This window comes from Triplophysa rosa, linkage group LG19 (genome assembly GCF_024868665.1).
Source record: "Triplophysa rosa linkage group LG19, Trosa_1v2, whole genome shotgun sequence".
NCBI classification, from domain to species: domain Eukaryota; kingdom Metazoa; phylum Chordata; class Actinopteri; order Cypriniformes; family Nemacheilidae; genus Triplophysa; species Triplophysa rosa.
Genome location: NC_079908.1, coordinates 9234183 through 9253397, shown reverse-complemented (window position 1 = coordinate 9253397; position 19215 = coordinate 9234183). Strand labels below are relative to the sequence as shown.

General features: G+C 38.4%; 1 protein-coding gene and 1 long non-coding RNA gene across 2 annotated transcripts in view; one reads left to right on the top strand and one right to left on the bottom strand.

Annotated features, from left to right (window-relative positions):
• Positions 1 to 19215, top strand: part of tenm2b (teneurin transmembrane protein 2b) — a 217769-nt gene that overhangs the window by 77041 nt on the left and 121513 nt on the right. The window lies entirely within an intron of this gene.
• LOC130570264 (uncharacterized) overlaps positions 1 to 19215 on the bottom strand; it is a 38247-nt gene that overhangs the window by 17212 nt on the left and 1820 nt on the right. The window lies entirely within an intron of this gene.

Genomic DNA, 19215 nt, shown 5'->3' with positions numbered 1-19215 from the left:
CCGAGGTCCTGTGATAATATTAGTCCCGTGCGAATTGGCATCTCTGTGATTTGGCGTGCTCATATATCATTTTTCAAGGTTTTATCCACCGTTTACAAATAATGGAGGCTGTTTTGGTATTATTTTGGGTGCTGGGTCATATCCATAAGTTACCGGGAGTCTCCCGTTTGTTTATTTATCATGGAAACTCTAGTAACATTTGAGACCCGCGATCGCGGTGATCTTCTGTCCGGTTCGCGATCACGAGTCTCAAATGCTGACAGGTACGGATATTGTTAAACGCCATACAACTATAGGCTATACAAACTATACGCAAAGCCTTGCCATCACATCCGGGAAATAAGTCCGTAAATTTTAGTAAAATCACAGGCTTCATTTATCCCGTGCGAATGCGCCACATGAAATACAGATGTGGGGAGGTCATTTCTAAATCACACGAGGTCCCCAGATAATACTAATCCCGTGCGCGAATAGGGCGAATGTGTAACCTAACGTTACGTGTCTAACCAAATTCACAGAAGGCTCCAACTAAGTTTACTACGCAAACTGCTATCCAATCATAGCAGTGGGCATTTGTCGAGTCGGCCTCAAAACCCGGGTAGAAAATAGCCTATTACTTATTGATTTTGATTTTTTGAATGTAAAAACCACGCGAACGTCATAAGTAGACCTCATACAACGGTACACAGTAAAATCGCCAGTGTTAAAAAAGGTCAAATTAACACTCACTGTGTTAACTCTCAAAGTGTGGATTATAACAACACTGTGAGAGTTCATTTGACCCTTTTTAACACTAGAGATTTTGCTGTGTATAAAACAATAAAAAAGCCCAGTTCATGACACCTTTAAGTTAACTTACAAAACGCCCTTGAAGGCTGCCAACAGCCATCATCATTTACCTAAAGGAAAGACGCTGTCTAGAACGATGACACCTGCACCGTGCAGTGTCATGACAAATGGCTGCGCTGAGAAATAGTTGTTGCATGAACTGTTGCATAAAAATCTGTATTTGAGCAAGTAAAACGTAACCAGTCTATTTTGGAAGCAATTTCAGAATACCTTTCTGATTGTATCTTCTTAAAATTGTTTCACATCTTTCTCTCTGACCGAACACGTGCGTTCTCTACCGCTCACACATACTCACTGTATTCAAGCCTGAAGGTCACATGAAATGATAAGGGCTTATGTGATGCGCCGAGTTCATTCTGCCCTAGTGTTATTACCCTGGCAACACATTATAGCGAAGTTTGGATGGCTACACGAGTCACGGCTTCAGCTATTTGACTCCAAGCCAGAGCAAGCACTCATTTTTGGGTCTAAAACTGTCGTCGGTTATGTAATATTTAAATATCCCATTTTGGCGTTTGTTCTTTTGCCACCTCTCTTCCACAGTTTAAGAGGAAAACACTGCGCGGATTATGACACCCAAACGTGTCGTGAATGAAATGCGAAGCGCGTCAAGGCATTTCTTTTAGCCCACTTTCAGCGTGCCAAAGATGAAATCAAATCAGCTGTCAGGGGGGCTGTTTGCAATGAGTAGCTCATTGGGTTTATTCTGAAAACTTGAATTGCTGTCTTTTTATTTGCTTGAAGTGTGGCTTATAGAGAAAGACCCACAATGGCTGAAATGCGGGGCATTTTTAGGGGAATGTATCATTTAAAAAAAAACTCTGAAATATGAAATGAACAGGAAAATCTGTGAGGCATTGGAGCTGAATGATGAGAGGAACAATGGCCTAGAACCAGGTTGAAATCAATTAAAATATCCTGTTTATATCTTGAATCATTTTACGTGCGTAAAAAATACAGTGGGTGTATAAATGACTGAATTGCTGTATCTGTGTCTCATTAAACTAAACTTTTGTATTAAGGTGGATGATATTAATAGTACACAGCTTTTTTTCATAGTTGGATGTGTTAGTAACCCCTTTTAACTTTGATGAAACAATAAGGAGTAACACTCTAAAAAAAGGACACAGATATATTTACTTAAGAGTCCCAACTTAAAATTATGGTAACAATATTACACAAAACAAGCTTACTTTTAACGCAATATTTCATGAATAAATCAAGTAAAATTACCTTAATTATTGTCACATAATAAACTTTAAAAAATCAAGAAGAAATACTAATTTGAGCATCTTTTTTAACTTCAGTTGAACAGTTATTTTTGGTTACAACATATATGATGCACAAGTAAGCTGAGAGTTTCAGTACTGGCATTAGCACCATTACTGTTCACAGAGTAAAGAAACACAAATGTGACCCTGGACGACAAAACCAGTCTTAAGGGTCAATTTTTTGAAATTGAGATTTTTCTGAAAAAATTCATCTTTTCATCAAAATTCATTATTTCTTTCATCTGAAAGCTGAAGAAATAAGCTTTCTATTAATGTATGGTTTGTTAGGATAGGACACTATCTGGCGGAACAACAACGGTTTACAAAGCTGGAATCTGAGGGTGCAAAAAAATCAAAATATTGAGAAAATCGCCTTTGAAGTTGTTCATCTGAGGCAACTGTAGCAGGCCATCCACTCACAAAAAGAAAGTTTTTATACATTTACGGTAGGAAATTTATAAAATATCTTCATGGAACATGATCTTAATTTAATATCCTAATGATTTTTGGTAAAAAGAAAAAACTGTAATTTTTATCCCTACAATGTATTTTTGGCGATTACTAAAAATGTTCCCTTGCTACTTAAGACTGGTTTTGTTGTCCAGGGTCACAAATTATGATCAGCCCAGGCACCGCTCTTCTGAATGATGGTAACCACAACTAAAAAAACAGAATCTCTTCTAAATCTCAAAGACAACTGAACAATAAACACTATCAACTCTTTCATTTTACTTGCAAAGCATGCTGGGAACTATAAATTCACTGCTCGGTTAGGGAAATTGACTAAAAGAATTCATGTAGTCCCACAACAAAATAATTAAAGAAAAATCCTTTATACAAGTTTAAGTGGGTTGAACATGATACAATTAAGTTGAGTTCACTCAATGATTTGTGCATTTAGAATTTCGAGATTTTTTCTATAATTTTAACTCGAAAACAAGAACACAATTGTATTAAGTAAAATTTACTCAATTAATTTCATGAAATCTACTACGACACAGAATCGTTTTTTAGTAGTGTCTAAAAAATCATATTTAAAAGTTATATTTGAAGAAATCTTTAAAACATTGTGATCTAATTTGAACACAGATGTGTTCATATACTGTACACATTCAAAATAACAAATTGACAAATTGAAAATCAAAAAAATGAAATTTTCTGACAGCTTTTTCCCACATAAAATTACACAGTTTTCATGGTCTTTCTGTAATTTGACGTTTTTTACTGTATTTCAAAAATGTCTGAATTCTGTAAAATTCTGTTTTATCGACACATTTACGGTACATTTGTCAACTACCTGTGTATATTTTATATCTATATATATATATTTTTTGTTGTTGTTGTTGACAGTGTCCCTCATGCATCTACCAAAACAACAAAAAAACATATTTCAACATTGAGAATTGTTCAACATCTCATTTTACAGGTGTCCTAACCTCAGATTTACAAGTCAAATCCACTTGACGCTACATTTATCTTTTAAATTCTCTTTGTTTGTGTGACCTGAAAGAAAGGTGGCTTTGGAAACCTTTTAACTCTAATCGATATACGAGTCCTGTCGAATAACAACAGTGGTAGTTGTCAGTCATTCTTATCATCTTCCATCAAATCCATTCTCTTTATTTTTAACTTCCACTATTGACTCCTCCTTTGTTTTACTTCTTAACTGTTTCTTTGTACACGAGAACAAATGAAATGTATGTCAAGGAAGCAGGCTGGTAGTAGTAATAATCCATGCTCTCTCTCTCTGTCTGTAGTGCTGAGCTCTGGGAATTAAATTAATGGTTAAATCTCCCCCCAGAAAACAAGCTCTTTGTGTACAATGAAGCAGCATTGTTCTCTGTCTGGCGGGTGACGCTGATAAATGGCCGGACACACCTGTAGAGCTGCGGATCGATCCGGTGGATGTCTAAATTGATATGGTTTTACAGAAGGACCAGTATGATAGCCAGTCTGAGTGAATAACTTTACTTCTTCTCTTGCTGGTGTCTGGTGAGCTGATACATACGCAGGACAAGAGGATAACAGAACACGTTACATTTTTAGTTGTAATTCAGCTTTTGTTCTTAATGGTCCAATGTGTAGTTTTTTTGGAGGATCTATTGGCAGAAGTGCAATAAAATATACATAACTATATTTTCAGAGGTGTATAAAGACCTTACATAAAGCGTTATGTTTTTATTTCTACACTGCAGGTCCCCTTGGATGAAATTCACCATGTTGTTTCTACAGTAGCCCTAAACGGACAAACTGCTCTACATGGCGCATTTTGTAATCTCCTTCAGCAAAAAATGGAAAACGTGACAACATCTTAGTCCTGTGTCAGCCACCGTAGTTCTTCGAAATGGAGGGGTGGAGTGAGCCGTTGGTTGAAATTCGCAACCTCACCGCTAGATGCCGCTAATTTTCACACATTGGACCTTTAAAGGAAGGACACGAAAGATCCTCACTAACTGTGTCACAACCTAAAACTCAGATGTCAGATATTACATTTAATTTTCATGTTGTTAAATATATTTGTATTTCGTGACGTTGTATTATTCCAAGATCAAGAACAGTCTACATTTTTCCTCTTGTTTGCATTCTTGCTGCCTAGCAACCTCGAAAACATAATTTTCTGCGACACTATCTGCAACGCTTTTCATGTGGAGGTCAAAGTGACACATTACGTTTAATCGTTCAACAGACACTTTTATCTAAAGTGACTTACAAATGAAGGATGCGGTGACATTGTGTTTGTGTCGAGAGATGCATTGATGCTGTGACACAAGTCTTGTGTCATGACCGACTAATTTCTAAATTTGCGTATATTGTATAGTCGAGTGCAAGAGTCTTAGACCACATTGAAAATGAAAACGAAACATTTTCACACATTTTCTGACAATGACTGTGTTTCCACTTGTGGAAAAGGTCATTCCATTGAAGCACAAAAGATGCTCTTTGGAACATTCACAAAGCATGCTTGGATAGCATGGATCATCAGGTTTTACATAGACTAAAGTTCATGGTATTCAATACTGAGGAAATACTAAGAAACTCTTAATCGATACCTGCAAAATATGCCATTCTTGTGAACCGTGTAGTTTTTTTTTGGAGAGTGGGTGGGGGGTTGGTGATTTAAGTCCTTAGGTGCCATATTTTGAAAAATTCAAAAAGCAACATCATAGCGTCAAGTAAGCGGTCCGAGGATGCGTCCGAGGAAGAGCGCATTTTAAACGTCATTTTTGCACCCTTGAAAGACACTGCTGAAGCGGACGCAACGCAAAGTGTCGTCTCCGATAAAGAGAAAATGCCGTTGTTTTTATTACGTTGTTTTCCAAGTGTGATCTAAACGGCTATGTGATGTGATCTAATTACCCAATCTCCCTTCATAATTCCCACTTCAAGAGCTGTGCCCTTCTAAGTGAGTAGGGCACATGGGTGCGATTGATATTCATCAGAAGTTTTAAACGCAGAAGCTGTAACGTTAGATTACCGCTAATATTAAATAATTATTGCAAAGACCGATTGATTCGCTTCAAAATACATTAAAATGCCAAAAGGAGCCTCGTGGATTACGTTTATGTTTCTTGTATCTGCTTTTTGAACTTTTAACGACATGGCACCTAAGGAGTTGATGGTCTCAGATCTCCTTCTCAAGATGGTCCGAGAGTGAGTGAATTAACACCAAATGTTCGTTTAACGTGAACCAACTGCTCTCTATGAACACGCAATGAAACAATCACTGTATTTTAATGAATGATTGTGCTGGCCATGGTTACGTGTAAACATTGTTCTTATTTGCTAGATATTTAATAGTAGAAAAGCATTTTTTCTATTTAAAAAAGCATTAAAAAGCATTTGTATTTAAAAGTCGCGAAATGACAATTGGGTGTTTAATGTTTGCGTATGACACCGTGTCTGCACCGGACGCGGTGGGTTTGTCGCGTCGCACCGCGCTGCATCCAGTGTGGACAAAATTTTAAATTATAATGGGTTCTAATGCGTTTTTGTCATTCTAAAACGCTTTTGTCGTGCTGCATCGTGCCGGTCGCGGCCAGTGTAGACACAGTGTGAGCTTCACTTTGGTCATACGTCATGTGATTAGCTGCTGCTACATTTTTGGTGCATTTTGACCAGCAAATTGTGGCTGGTTTGATAAGTTGAAGCAAATATTGTCTTTTTTCTTGTCAGAGTGCGCCAGAATGCATAAATTGAATATAAAAAAAATCGCAAATCTTTCTTATAGGGGAGGATGCACCCACACACCATTTTCACCTCTTCCGAGTTTGCAGGTCTGTTAATTACATAAAAAAATCCAAGAGGTGGTCTCATTTCTAGATCCCGCTGTATCGAAATGCATTGTTTGTTTGAGATATTTAAAATCAACATCTGGCATATTTAATTCAATTCACTCAGCTTCACTAAACAGATGACCGGTTGACCCGAGCAGTCTGTACCCGGCGGTGTCCTTTGGTCAGACGTGTTGCCACTGCCGGAATCCATAAGGATCGTGAAGTTCCTATGAGCTCTTTACTGACAGTTTCTGATAATGCATTCTCTTCAGGAAGAAGCCAGAAACTAATGAGAAGTGGAAGGCACTGAATAAATCAGAAAATTGAAGCATAATGATTCCATCCACTGCGGACAGCGAGGGCATCAGAGAGGTTTAACTGGCCTTCTCTGGGAAGATATAACCAGACAAACAAGCAAATACGCTCGCAAACCCCTCAGAGAGACCATCCTGAGCGACTCAGCATCTCCCCGGGTTCACAGGCATTGTGTGAGGCGATATAAAGCCTCCCGCAATTTGCCGGCAATTATTATGGAAATGGAGAAGCTTGTGAAAGATTAACTCATGAAATGTAGAAACGGACTTGGGCTCCCGACAAACTACGTTTGTGTAACAGGAATAGCGTGTTCATGCTAATCTGCACGTGTTGTATCGGCACACGTGCCAGAATTTCTCGTAACCTTCTCTGTGGGATGTGCGGGTGTTCATATTTCTGTCTTACGCAAACGGCGTCTCAATTGCAATGCCTTGATAAGAGCCGAACGGGCAGTTTAGGCCGTGTGCTGTTCTGAGCATCGGTAGAGAGATAAGTGTTTGCATGGAGAGCATTGTAGGTGAGTGCCACTAGATAAACAGTTTGAACAGTTTTAGAAATGAGGTTAAGAGAGAAAAATAAGAGAATTTTCTCTTAACAAGACTGGAGCATGAAGTGATAAAAGCGATCCGAGTGTTTGTACAACTTGGTTTTGTATAACAGGCATGACCACGGAAAGATGGTTGATCTCTGCATCATCTATAGATCTCAATAGCATCTTCATTACCTGTATTAATGTAAAAGCACTAATAACTAAATTACAAATAGTAATAGAAAATAATAATCAATTTGGTTTTTTTTTCTGCAGTAGTTTTTTATTCAGTGTGGATAGACACATATAGTTGTCATAACTTGTCAAATCATGCCTAGCAGATACATGTGCCCCTTGCTGATGATGGAATTTAATCATTCTAGCAATTTATCCCAGCAACAGGGCCAGGAAACAAAAATAAACACAGGATTACCCATGATGCAGAAAAGCTTTAGTTACATAATCAACCTTATTTTCCCATAAGCACATTCTGAGCGTAAAATGAGTAAGATCATATGTGGATCATTTAGACACTATTTACTGTTTCCTTTTCCTATCATCTGTCACAAAGTCTTCTCACAGACAAACCCTGAAATATGACACATTTTACAAAGCAGAAATGAATTTTTGCAGCTTGATCATTTTACTTAATTTGAAAAAGCTGCTGCAACAGACTTCCACAACATTATGTACCAACATCGTTTCATTGTATGCAGTCAATTTCAAATTGTAAGTGTATTTAATGTGCCTTAAGTCTACAGGAATTTTATTGTATTGTATTATTTTAATTGTTTTATCACAGAGCCTGTGTGTAAGCTGTTTGTATGCAGCAAAGTTCTTGCTTTTGGGGCATGTGTGCACACGATCCGATTTAGAATCTTGCTCAGTCAGTTTCTACACTCTTAAAAAAGATGCTGCAAAAGGTTCTAGACAGCAATGCCATAAGAAACATTTTTGTTCCCTAAAAAACCAAAGAGGAACTCTGCAACCCCAAAGGTTCTTATTCGCTCTTTATAAGAATAATTTATTTCTTACTTTTTATCGTCTAAATCAGGGGGTTTCCAACTGGGTTCAGGGGGCCTCAAGAAAGTTGCTAGGGGTCAGTAGGGGTTTCAGTAAAAAAGCTAACGCAAATATTGTAAAAGTCCACAAAACAGTATTATTGTTTCATAGTCTCTTAGTGTTTATCTGCTTTTTTGCTACATGCATAATGTTTTAAATTGTCTATATTTGTATCTTTCTAGTGGGTTTTTCTTATTATATTTCCCTTTTTTGCACTCAAAGTAAAAGTGTAATCAACTATTTAAATTTGTAAACAATATGTAGTTTGTATAATATTATATTTACTATTTATCTAACAAAGTTTAAATGTTTCTTTACACAAAAAATTATAGATTAAATGTATTTTAGAATGGGGGTCCCTCACAAAAGGGTAATCTTATTTGGGGGTCCTTGGCATCATCAAGTTTGAAAACCCCTGTCTAAATAAACATTTGTTGTTCCAGTGTTAAATGGGTGATCAGGGTCAGGTGTTTTTCTAAAACAATATTTATCATTAGACAGTTTTAGGTGTGGGAATTCAAATTTTTATTATTTAATTTAATTGTATTGTGTTTTTATAATGTATTACTTCATATTAAGAACCATTTGTTAATCAGAAAGGTTGTTCCAATGTTACAGATTCTTTATGGAAAGTTCAGCCAAAAATGGTTCTTCTATGGTATCGTAAAGCACCTTATATTTAAGAGTGTAGACCTTTAAAAATGATTAATTTTATTGAGCAAAACATTTCTGAACATTGAACGTTGTGAGTGCAAACAAATTTGTTCAAACCCTCTGTTTGCCTGCGAGACATCGGCAGGACTCCGATCCACAAGTAAACTCTTCCTCACTCTCTCTGCATGGAACACAGCATGCTATGACCCTGCCGTGGCCCAGATCTGCTGTTGAATCAGCTCAAAGAGGAGACACTGAGATCTCCATGAACATACATAGTCCTATAATTACAGTTTCCAGAAACACAGTCTTGCCCGGGGAGCATCACACACCCTGATGCCAATGTGTACCACTGAAGACAGTCCTGGCACATCTTCAGTGTTGAGTGCAGCTGTACCAGACGTCTGTGTGTCTGTATCTTTGTCCCCCTATTTCTTTCTTTCTATCTATCTCTCTTTCTCTGCTCTTTACCTTTTTATGTGTTTTTTTCTTCTCACGCCATTTGATGTGTCTGCCAAACTGCACAGCCGCATTCTGTCAGAAATCACAGAGATCGCAGGTAAAGAGGCAGCAGGAGACAGAAAGGTGCGCTGCAAACAACTGCTTCAACAAGCGTAATTAAACCTTGCCAGCCGCCTCAAAGTCTCGTCGAGCCCCAGAAAGCCTTTTCTGCCTAACTGATGTTTTTTTTTTGTCCGTCTCAATCTAATTTTAGTCGCTCTTTGAGCAAAGGTTGTTTTTTCTTCATCGCTTGCGCTGTTTTGCATTCAGATGTAAAACTCAACAGCTGTGACTTGCCACAGTAAATGATTGTGCTCTTTTTCTTCAGTCTTGTGAATATGCATAGGCATGTGAAGCAGGAGACATTAGACAGAACTACGCATTTAGTGATTATTATGTTTGAACATCTTACCGAGGCTTAACATAAAACTGATTTGGCAGCTTTCCTTGCTGAGGAAATATTGGATAATTTCAGCAATTTTATTACAGTGTTTGAATGACGACTTCCTCGTACTTTATTCATTGTTCTTTTTCTTAGCAATTTTCCACCATTCAACTTGTGTTTTGTGGATAATTATTTCAATCTTGGATGTGCTGTGTTGGTGTTTTTAAACTAAAACGTACACTTTTAAAGGGATAGTTCACCCAAAAATTTTAATTCAGTCTGACTGATTTGTCATCAGTTACCCTCTTGTTGTCGTTTCAAACCTGTACGACTTTCTCTCTTATGCAGAACACAAAAGACGATATTTTGAAGAATGCCGGTAGCCAAAAACTGTTGGTCCTAATTGACTTCTATTGTATGGACATAAAACCAATGCAAGTCAATGGTGACCAACGGTTTTCGTTTACAACATTTTTCTAAATATCTTTTGTGTTCTGCAGAAGTAAGTCATACAGGTTTGAAGTGACAAGAGGGTGATTGAATAACAGAATTTTCATTTTTAGGTGAACTATCCCGTTAAGGAATACAGGAATGATTTTGTTTAATATTCACCATTCAACACTGACACCCATGATGTCATTACAACATTTGCATACTAAATTATGATTGGCCTTCTTTCTTGCATTTATTAACATACTTAATTGTAATAAATTGTCTTCCTTATATCTGCGATAAGAGAGAGCGAGATTAAAATTGTATTTGTTAAAATTATTAATATGTATTAATTGTTATTAGTCTTCCTTACATCTGCGATAAGAGCGAGCGAGATTAAAAATTGTATTTATATTACAATGATTAATATGTATTTATTTTAATTAGTTGTTTATCGTAGGCCCTTCTGCATACCAAACTACTCCTCGCTGTAATCTTTCCTCATTGTCCCGCAAGGCTTCTTTAGTTAATATGGATACCGAAAGCTAAAACTATCTAAGCGATCTACTTATTTTCTTTCAGAATAACACTTTGTATAAATGAGATGTTACTGTGAGCTGTGTTTTAATATGAGAATCTCTGCTGAGCGAAAAGATGTCTCAGGAGACACAGATATTAATGAATCAACCGGCATTCACAGTCCGTAATATGGCACTCTAACTGAGGAAGAATAAAAACCGGTACTTCACGTCAAAAAACTTCCAGAATCAAGTATTAAAATATTTAAAGCTGTTTTACGTTACATAACCCTGCATTTGCATGTTCGTGTAGTCTTTTGTTGTCTCTTTGACCTCCTTCTCACTTTCTTCAAACGACTTTGATTGCCGTCTGAGATGAGGAGATACATTATTGTTGTAGTAGATGGGTGGATGTTAACCGCCAAATGAAGAGTGATGTGTGGCTCGCTGCGAGTAGGTGTGCCGGTTGAACAGGGCCACGGAAAGCATGTCATTATGATTGATTGAAAGCCCGTCTCTTTGTTGTTCTCTGTTTAAAGTTCACAGCGCTGTGGAGGTGTAGCAGCCTCTACTTTGAAGTGATTGATGACTGCTGCGAGATCTTATACCTGAGCCCTCTGTCGCTCGCGTGCCATAGGCCAAGAAAGCCGCCGTTTCCATGGATACCGTTACAGAAATCCGTACGTCACACCTGATTGGTCGTGGCCTGCGGTGGGTGGGTTGTCCTTGCCAGCCATCTGGCCGTGGTCCACTGCTTGTGTTTGAGAACTGTGGATGCTGAGTTCTCTTCAAAGTCTCCGAGGGCCTTCATAGCCGCCTGTCACATCCAATCAAACCTCAGGATCTGATACCGAGCCGGTCCCGTGCACGCCCGCTCTACGTCAATCACAAAGATGCAAAATAAATGGAAACGCTTTGAGAGAAAGAAGCAATGGCCTGCTGGTTTGACCGAGTGGAGTCGTCCTGAAATATAACTGCAGTGGAGACGCTCGGTGAGATTTTGGCTGGATCTCAGTGAGGTTCTGGCTGGGAATGTGTCTTGAGCTTCAGCCTGTGGAGCTCTTAGTGTCATAGCAAGAGAGATGTCCTGTCAGTCAGCTATACTAAGAGGACACACACACAGCTTGTAAGCACACACAGGTATGCACATCATTACATAGGCAGGCGTCGATAGCAGGCATTTCCCTCTGACAAGCCCGCTGTCATTTTTCCGGGCCTCTGCGGAAAGCTTGCTCAGCCCGGTGCCTGGCGTGCTCTCACCTTGACGACGGGCAGAGAGGAAATCCGATCGTCACCTATGAATTATTGATTTTCTGCAAGGCTACTTCTCTACTTTATCTGAGATGTTTGCAGCCGTCCACTACCAGGAGCAGGAAAGCAGTTTCTTGCTCTCAGCAAGTGTCGTTTGAATTCATCGACTCTCTCTCTCACACACACGGTGAGAACTCCATGTAGAAATCTGGTGGATGATATGCCTCACACACTAATAGGGCGTTTATGCAGAGTTCGTTTTTTTGATTGACAACTGCAACCCATACCTGAACAAAGGCATATTATAATGTTCAATATAAATGGCGAATGAGTGTGTAAAAAGTCTTTCACTGGCAATTATATATAATTTAACACACTTTCTGAGATGGTGTCTGTAGGCTGAACAATGTGAAAACCAGATCCCATAGATTATAGTGTAGAAATAAATCAGATTTCACATTTTCTTTAGAATATCTGAGTGATCGCTTGTAGCTCTGAACACTTTGAAAAGTAATAGCACACCACTCAACAAGTTGTACAATAAGATGTTTATGTGTGTGGAACAAATAGTGTTGGTTGCCTGTCAAAGTTTAAGACACAGGGTTAGGGTTACAGACAATAATGATAAAGGGATTGTTTTAGCAATCTTACTCCACTAGAATGGAGTTAAAATAACATAATTTGTCTGTTGATTCACGTTTGAAAGTCATATTAAAACCAGTGTACTAAAGATTTTGCTCTTTTCAGTTTACATGTCACGGTTTGTTTTGGTCAAACTTGATCCATTGAAGTTCATTGAAGACTACGTAAATTATTTGCGTTGTGTTAAAATAGAATTGTTAAAACTGGGCAGAGGATTTCCAGTTCCCAGCATGCTTTGCATGAGACATGCATTAGGAGAGTATTTTTATTAAGAGTTATTTAATGTGATTTGCAGTAAAGATAATGTAGTGATTAATGTTCATTAATTTTGCAGATTTAGAGATTGTTATATTTTTTTGTTTTGTCATTATCAGTTGTTCAGAAGAGTGGTCCTTGTGCTTAGCCTGTTACATTTATAACTGTAACTTCTGTAAGTTTTGTTAACTTATGTTTAGAAAATTGCAAATTCTAAGTCAATATAACCAAAACAAACATTTGAGTTGGCAACTTTAATTGAAATCTGAAGGTTTTTTAACAAACATAAACTTGGCAACTTGATACAGTAAATAATGCTGAGGAAACAGGTTGTTGACCCAATTTGGATTAGACCCCCTCAAAAAAAATCATCATTTATTTACCATCATGGCATTCCAAACCTTGTAAATGTGTAAATCTGTGAAACACAAAAGAAGATATTTTGAGAAATGTCTCAATGGGTTTGTGTCCATACAATGGAAGTCTATGGGGGACCAGTGTTGTTTAGTTACCAACGTTCTTCGAAATATCTTCTTTTGTGTTCTGCAGGAGAAAGAAAGTCATACAGGTTTGGTAAATAACAACATATTTTTTCTGGGTAAATTATTCCTTTACATATGTGCAACCGAACATATTTTCTGTAGTTATTAATTTCATGTACATATGTTTTTTCAGCGTATCCATTCAGTGTAACAATCATTCATAGTAACGTTTATATCTGTACTGCATAAAAATAGAAGCAAACACGTGCTCTCTTGATCTTATATGTTTTTTTAAACAACACTTGTGAATTTGATCTCACATTTACTAGAGCTGTAATGACAGTGTCTTCAGCCACTTGACCTTGATGTGTTTCAGAGTGATTGTGAAGAGAGGCAAGAGGAAGCTGGCTGATTATGTTCACAGTTTGAGCTGTAAGCAAAAAAACAATGTGTCCTCTGAATAATCTTATTTGGTCAGCAGGAGCTCTTCCTGTTTACAAAACACACAGCAGTGGCACATTACGGTATAGCTGGAGTCTGCAAAAGCATGTGTGATAGATAGACAGCCAGACAGACGGACATACTTCATTGATCCCTGATGGGAAATTCAGATGCAAATCGCGTGCGAACGGCACAAATAAAACGCACGCAACACACACAGCATACAGTACGCCCGGTGTAATCAAACAAGACTGCTGATTACGCTCTGGATGTGCTTTTACGCATATTGTACACCGGGGGCAGATTTCCTTTGTGTAGTTTAAATCAAAGTGCCGTACACTTGTATTTCCAGTAAATTGATTCAGTAATGTCTTATTTTGTCAGTGGATTTGTTCGAATTTTTGCATTAGATAAATAGTTTTGTGTAATGATTTAGCATATTAGGTCCCGCGCCAGAATGCTAATGAATTCGACAAATCACTTTCCTACTGATTTTTTGTGACAACAGCTTGTCATTTTCCGTATTTCTGGATTTCCATAATGACGTAGAAGTGGGTGCAAATGCCATGAAGTTAATGAGACATCTGTGAGCCTGTGAAATCGTACGTTTCACAAACTCGCCACTAAAACACGTCCCCAATCCAGCTAACCGCCCCCTTGTGACAGCGGCTCTCTCGTCCTCCGCTAGTTAGGGATTTAATTACGCCGTGAAATCTTCCGACACATTTCAGCGGGGATGAGAATCATTAGCGGCGCGTCGAGAGCCTCTCGAAAGCCGACTCCAGGGCCGCAAATGACCCGAAGTTCCGTGACGAATAGCTTATCAGGTTTTGCCTCATTTTATGGGCTCGCATCTGTCACTTTTTCTGTCAGTTTATCTCAAAGATGAGACTGGGATATTAGTATCCTGGATAAATGTTTGTTTGATTTCCTTTCTTTTGTGTTCTGCAAGGTGTGTTTATTATTCGCTGCATACATGCCATTGTAAAGGACAAAGGGAAGTAATTGCTTTTGACGTAAATGCTTTTCAAAAATCGTGCCAACTTTATAGCGCTCCAGTTGTGATGATTTAGCACCGAAGAGAAGCCAGAGACACCAGATTTGCCTTCACCAACTGAACACACTTGTGTGCGTTTAATTTTCATCACCTAATGAATAAATGAGCGTTGGGGTTTTGTGAGCTTTTCGGTACTGTAAAGCTACGAACGACTCTCATAACTTTTATCAAGCCAAATGTAATATAGGCCACACGTGTACTGTAGAGAATCAGCTGTTTCTCACCCAACGCAGCGTGACGCGGGGTCAAAGCAATAGCTCTTACCTCGCTATATAATCTACAAGTCTGATTATGGCTCGGCTTCATCATTTTGTCGGTGACTCACAGGTAGCATTCATCCACCTGCTACGGATCTTTTAACCCTCGCGATGAAAAGATAATAAGCTGCCGTCATTAATTGATGAGCGTGTATGAAATGAGTCCGTTATGGACAGAATGAGACCGTGTAGGCGAAGACAGAGGACCAAAATCCTGCTGATTTTCCCCCACCAGGCTTCCAGCTAAATTGGCAATATCCAGATTAATGTCCTTTCAGCTCCAGGTTTCCACCACGATGGTCATTAAAATCTACACGGTGCTCATTTGAAACGTGGGGGGTGACTTCTTTTGAAAATGAATAAATTGATGCCTGAGCCCCTGGACTTTGACATTCTCATAAATGCAGGTAGATCACCCAGCAGGTAGGGGATTTCTGACATCAGCACTTCCTGCGCATCGACGGCGCGTTGGGAAATGTTGAGCCCTGCGTTTGGCGACCGCAGCCATCCGCATCCTCATGCAAATGTTTCTCTTCCTCCCCTCGTATGTCAGATGCTAATTAGCAAATATCTAATTAGTGTTAGAAGATTAATCACTCTGGGGAGAGATGGCTGGGGGGTTGCGCCAATGAGACGATGCGATTGTGACAGAGATACTTGCAGAGCTGCTTCTCGCCAAAACAAACGGAAAACACAGAATCAAAGCGTCTGCTGATTGATCATGCAGTGTTCCTGTATCTACTTAAATGTCACTTTGGATAAGTTTCTGTCAAACAAAAAAAGGTTTATTCACGGTGAGGCAGACAAACATACACTGTTTGTCATACACGGGGCAAAGAGGAGATACAGACATGCACAGTATGTGGAAAATACAGCGTTTTTGAACCTTAAATCGTGTTTACACATTGCGTTACATCTAAAACAAACGATAATATTCATTTTAGCCGTGTCATACGACCCCTTTAAAGGAGTAGTTCACTTTAAAATTAAAATTTCATAATTCACTCACCCACATGTCATACAAGCCGTCGGTGTCTTTATTTCTTCTGTGGAAAACAAATTGAGGCTTATGAGGCAAGCTTTCCAGGGTTCTTCTCCATATAATGCACTTAAACGGGGGCTGTTGCTTAAGGTCCAAATTTCAGTTTCATCGCAGCTTCAAAAGGCTCTACACGTCACCAGCCGATGAATAAGGGTGTTGTCTAGCGAAACAATTAGTAATTTTCCAAGAAAACAAAACATTATATACTTTTTAAATGTAAATATATGGCTTGCACTGCCTCGGAGTGCCTCCATGAAGCGCGTCCACAACTTCATGTATTACGTAATCACGTTGGAAGGGTCACGCGTAACATAAGCTGAAGTTCCGACCCAGTGTGGAGAAAGAAAACCGTTCAAAAGTTCTTGGATGTTGAATGACACGTCATATGTCTTTATGCAAGGTTATTGTTTGAAATGGTCAGTTCGTGTGCATATCAGGGATGTTTAAATCTTTTTAAATCTACGTCACGCGTGACCTTTCCAACGTGATTGCGTAATACGGAAGTCGTTGACGTGCATCGCGGAGAAAGGGCAAGCCGTGTATGCATGCACAGTAACGTTTGTTTAAATTGACACTTTGAAACCGTCTATAAGTCAGTTTAATATCATTTAAATTCACATGACTTGTTAAGTCAGTTAGATTTAAAGGGATCATATTGCACGGCTAAAACGAATATTATTGTTTGTTTTAGATGTAACGCAATGTGTATACACCATTTAAAGTTGAAAAAACATTGTATTTTCCACAAACCGTGCATGTTTGTATCTCCTCTTTGCCCCGCCTCTCTGAACCGCGCTGATTTTTTACAAAACTCATCGCTCTGAAAAGCGAGGTGTGCTATGATTGGCCAGTTCACCAGTGCTTAGTGATTGGTCAAATACTGCAAGCATTTCACGGAAATGTAACGCATCTTACCATATTCGGAACATCAGGTTCCAAAGCAATTGTACTGACAGGCGATACAATGAGATTTACAATTACGCCACCTTAACTACGTGTAGATTTGGGTGGTCTTAGTCAAATCATGTTACGAAGTTATGTAGATTTGTGGGGGTGTGGTTACACGAGGCGTTTCAGGCAAGTCTGGTTGAGCATTCGCTTTTAGATAGAATGCATCTTTTGTTCCAACACTTTCATTTGTGCAATTATACGTGTCTAATACATGCATGGGCAACTTATAACACACCAAAAACACAGAAAAACACGTACTTCTGCCATGTGACCCCTTTAATTTAAAAATTTAGGGCAGCTTTTGAACTCAAGGTTTTATGTTGAATTATTTACTGTGATTCATAACTAGGCAAATGTTACGTCACCTAATTAATATTCTTGAGTCAGGCTAATAAAATTCACCCAAAACCACTCTTCATAGTTTTCTATGGAATGTTTAATAATCCCAAACTAATTAGAAACCCAAGGCTTTATCGTTTTTTTCTTTCTCTTCTGTCCTTTCAGCGAAACGGGCCGTGTTTGCAGGTGAATGACAGGTTACTCTAATCAAACTGATCTGGCTTTTATCTGCACGTGGGAGCTGCTTCTCATGTAAAAGAGAATGCTAGAAACTGGACATGGAGCGAGAGAAAAGGGCATAAGTAATCCTGCCGCCATTGATAGCCTTTGTTCTTCCTCTGCTGAAAGAGAATATTTGATCAGGGCCACCTCTCTGCAGAGAACCACGTTCATCAGCTTATAAAACAGTGTTAGTTAGTTAGTTAATAATAATCATCCCCTGAAAACCGTAATGTGATTTTTTTTAGGGAATGATGCTTCTGTACATCGCAAAGTAACATAATGAATGATTCTTCATCAATTGTTTTGATTTAAGTGTTCGTATTATAAAAGTAAGAGACCATTCTATATTTTCATTTATTCAGCATTTCTAGATGTATTGTGGTTATTCAGTCCAGTGTCTGATGAATTTCAACAAAATCAAACCTCAGGAGTGACATAAAGTCATCCAACAGCAATGTGAAAGACTGACAGCATGACAAGACACATGAAAACTGTGAGAAAAAAACGAGGTCATCACATAAAATAATATTTTTGAACTATTCCTAAATACATGAACAAATATTACTGTTGTATTGCTCAAAAGTGAATATGATCTTGAGCATCGTTTCTGTTACTTTGACCTCTTGCTCCTGTTTTCATTTTCTACAAATCAATGCAAATAAAAACGATATTTTTATTTGAAATGTGGGAGAAATATTGTTAGTAGTTAACAGAATCATTTTACCTAAATACATACCTAGAAAACGTATATTCAGAAAAACTGAAAATAATTTTGAAATGGTCTCTTAATTTTTTCCGCGGCTGTATGTATAGAAATCATTTAGTCATATTTTGTAATTTACTTGAAAATGTACAAAATAAAATATTACATATAATAGTGGTATAACATTACAATTTACAATTCACTAAAATGGCTTGGGCATGAATTGAACATATGCAGTTATAACGCCATTGCGTTCTAACTGTTATATTGGAAGTAATTTACAATATGCAGAGACTGTCAAGCACATGTCTAACGGCATTTCAGTGCGACGTAGCCGAGAGGACCTCCTATGTAAGCAGTTTTACAGATAGCCTTTGGCTGCGTGGTGGCGAGCAAGAGCAATGTCTACATTCTGTTTTGTGTTTAATTGGAGTCTCACGCAGTCAGGCGTAGTGCTCGAGGAAATCTAAAAAGACACTCAGTGTATATTAATAGCTGTTGATAAGATGCTTGATTGGCTCTCATCTTCGGGTGGGATGGGGGGTATCTTAACTGCAGCAACTGGCACAAACCCATCCGAATGACATTGGATTGGACGATTCATCCAAATGTGGCATAACCCAGTCAACGGCGTTTAGGATCATTTGCATATTGTAGCAAGCTTGATGACTGACAGCCACAGGCAGACCTGCGGTGATTAGCCCAAACCCATGACAGCATGAAATGTAAGAACAGATTGTGCACTAGGGAATGAACTACTGCATCTCAAGAGATATCAGTTTC